Here is a 2612-nt window from a genome sequence, read left to right on the forward strand (position 1 = left end):
CCTCATTGTTGGAGGAATCAAAGTGAATCTGGAGCACATATCTGAGCTTATCTCCTCTGGGGGAAACCAGGACAACCCCAGCACCGGAACCATTCAACATCTTAGAGCCATCAAAAAACATGGTCCAATGCTCCGAGTGAACTTCAGTCGGCTGCTGTTGTTCAATCCACTCGGCGAGGAAATCTGCTATCGCCTGGGACTTAATGGCTTTCTTTGCCTCAAACTTGATATCAAGGGGAAGAAGTTCAATCGCCCATTTGGCCACTCGACCAGTTGCGTCTCTGTTGTGCAAAATCTCTGATAGTGGAGCGTCGCTGACGACTGTGATGGAATGGTCAGAGAAATAATGAGCAACCTTCTTTGTGGTCATGTATATTCCATACACAAGCTTCTGATAATGAGGATATCTCTGCTTGGATGGAGTCAAGACTTCAGACAAATAATACACTGGGCGCTGAACTTTGAGAGCTTTTCCTTCTTCATCCTGCTCGACCGTTAGCACAGTACTGACAACTTGTCCTGTGGCTGCGATGTAGAGCAACAGAGGCTCTTTGCTGATTGGAGCAGCAAGCACCGGCTGGGTGGAGAGCAGAGCTTTTAGCTCGGCAAACGCTGCATCAGCTTCTGGAGTCCACTCGAACTTGTCAGCCTTCTTCATCAGTCGGTAAAGAGGCAGTGCCTTTTCACCGAGTCGTGAGATGAATCGACTTAATGCGGCCAAGCATCCAGTAAGCTTCTGAACATCGTGCACTCGCACAGGGCGTTTCATTCGGAGAATAGTGCCAATCTTCTCTGGGTTAGCGTCGATTCCCCGTTCGGAAACGAGAAAACCGAGTAACTTGCCACCAGGAACTCCAAATGTGCACTTTGATGGATTGAGCTTGATATCATACCTTCTGAGGTTGGCAAATGTTTCGGCGAGGTCAGCGAGCAGGTCGGAACCTTTTCGTGACTTGACAACAATATCATCCATATAAGCTTCCACATTCCGACTGATTTGGGTGAGTAGACACTTCTGAATCATTCGCATAAATGTGGCTCCGGCATTCTTGAGGCCGAATGGCATGGTGATATAGCAGAAGCACCCGAATGGAGTGATGAAAGGTGTTTTTACCTCATCGGGCCCGTACAGACGGATCTGGTGGTACCCGGAGTAAGCATCTAAAAAAGACAACCTCTCGCATCCCGCGGTCGAGTCAACAATTTGATCTATGCGAGGGAGAGGAAAGTGATCTTTCGGGCAGGCCCGGTTGATGTGCTTGAAATCAATGCACATTCGGAGCGACTTGTCCTTCTTAGGAACCATGACGACATTAGCGAGCCACTCGGAGTGGTATATCTCTCGGATAAATCCTGCCGCCAACAGTCGAGCCACTTCTTCACCGATGGCCTTTCTCTTCTGGACGGCGGACCGCCGAAGATGCTCTTTGACTGGTTTTGCAGACGAGTCGACTCTTAGGCGATGCTCAGCCAGTCCCCTGGGAACACCTGGCATGTCAGCGGGCTTCCATGCAAAAATGTCCCAGTTCTCACGGAGGAACTGGATGAGCGCTTCTTCCTATTTTGGGTCGAGTGTTGCGGAGATGCGGGTCGGAGCTGCTTCGGGGTCGGTCGGGTGAATGTGAACAGGCTTCGTCTCACCGGACGACTGGAATGCAGACTCTGTGGCGGGCTTCTTGGATCGCAGCAAGTCACTCGGATCTGCGTTTTGCTTGTATTCTTTGAACTCGACCGCTGTCACTTGGGAATCGGCAATCTTGGAGCCCTTCTGAAAGCACTCCTCTGCCTTTTTCCTATCACCGGTGACAGTGATCACACCTTTGGGACCGGGCATCTTCAATTTGAGGTACACGTAACATGGTCGAGCCATGAACCGTGCATAGGCTGGTCTCCCCAAAATGGCATGATATGCACTTTGAAAATCCACGACCTCAAACGTCAACTTTTCTTTGCGAAAATGCTTCGAATCACCAAACACTACGTCCAAAGCTATCTGGCCGAGTGACTCGGCCTTCTTCCCTGGTATAACTCCATGGAAACTCATGTTACTAGTGCTCAGTCGGGACATCGGAATGCCCATACCTTTCAATGTGTCTGCATACAATAAGTTCAGCCCACTTCCACCATCCATCAACACCTTTGTTAGTCGAGTGCCTTCGACAACTAGATCGACCACCAAAGCTTGCCTCCCGGGGGTGGCAATATGAGTCGGGTGATCAGATTGGTCGAATGTGATGGGTGTTTGAGACCACTTCAGATAATTTGCCTTTGCTGGGGCAACCATGTTCACCTCTCGGTTAATCACTTTCAGTCGACTTCTGCTTTCCACATCTGCAAAGATCATCAGAGTGGAGTTGATATGCGGATATCCTCCCTCACTGTCCTCTTTGTCTTCGGCCTTGTCCGACTCCTTCTCCTTGTCCTTAGACTGTTTTCCCTGAAACTGCTGGATCAGGAGTCGACATTGGCGAGTGGTGTGCTTTGGGTAAATGATATTCCCCTCTTCATCTTTCTTCGTGTGAATGTGACACGGCATATCCATCACGTCATTCCCTTCTTTATCCTTTACCTTCTTGGGGTTCCAGGATCCTTTTGGTTTCCCCTTAAACTTT

This window comes from Triticum dicoccoides, chromosome 6A, assembly GCF_002162155.2.
Source record: "Triticum dicoccoides isolate Atlit2015 ecotype Zavitan chromosome 6A, WEW_v2.0, whole genome shotgun sequence".
NCBI lineage: Eukaryota > Viridiplantae > Streptophyta > Magnoliopsida > Poales > Poaceae > Triticum > Triticum dicoccoides.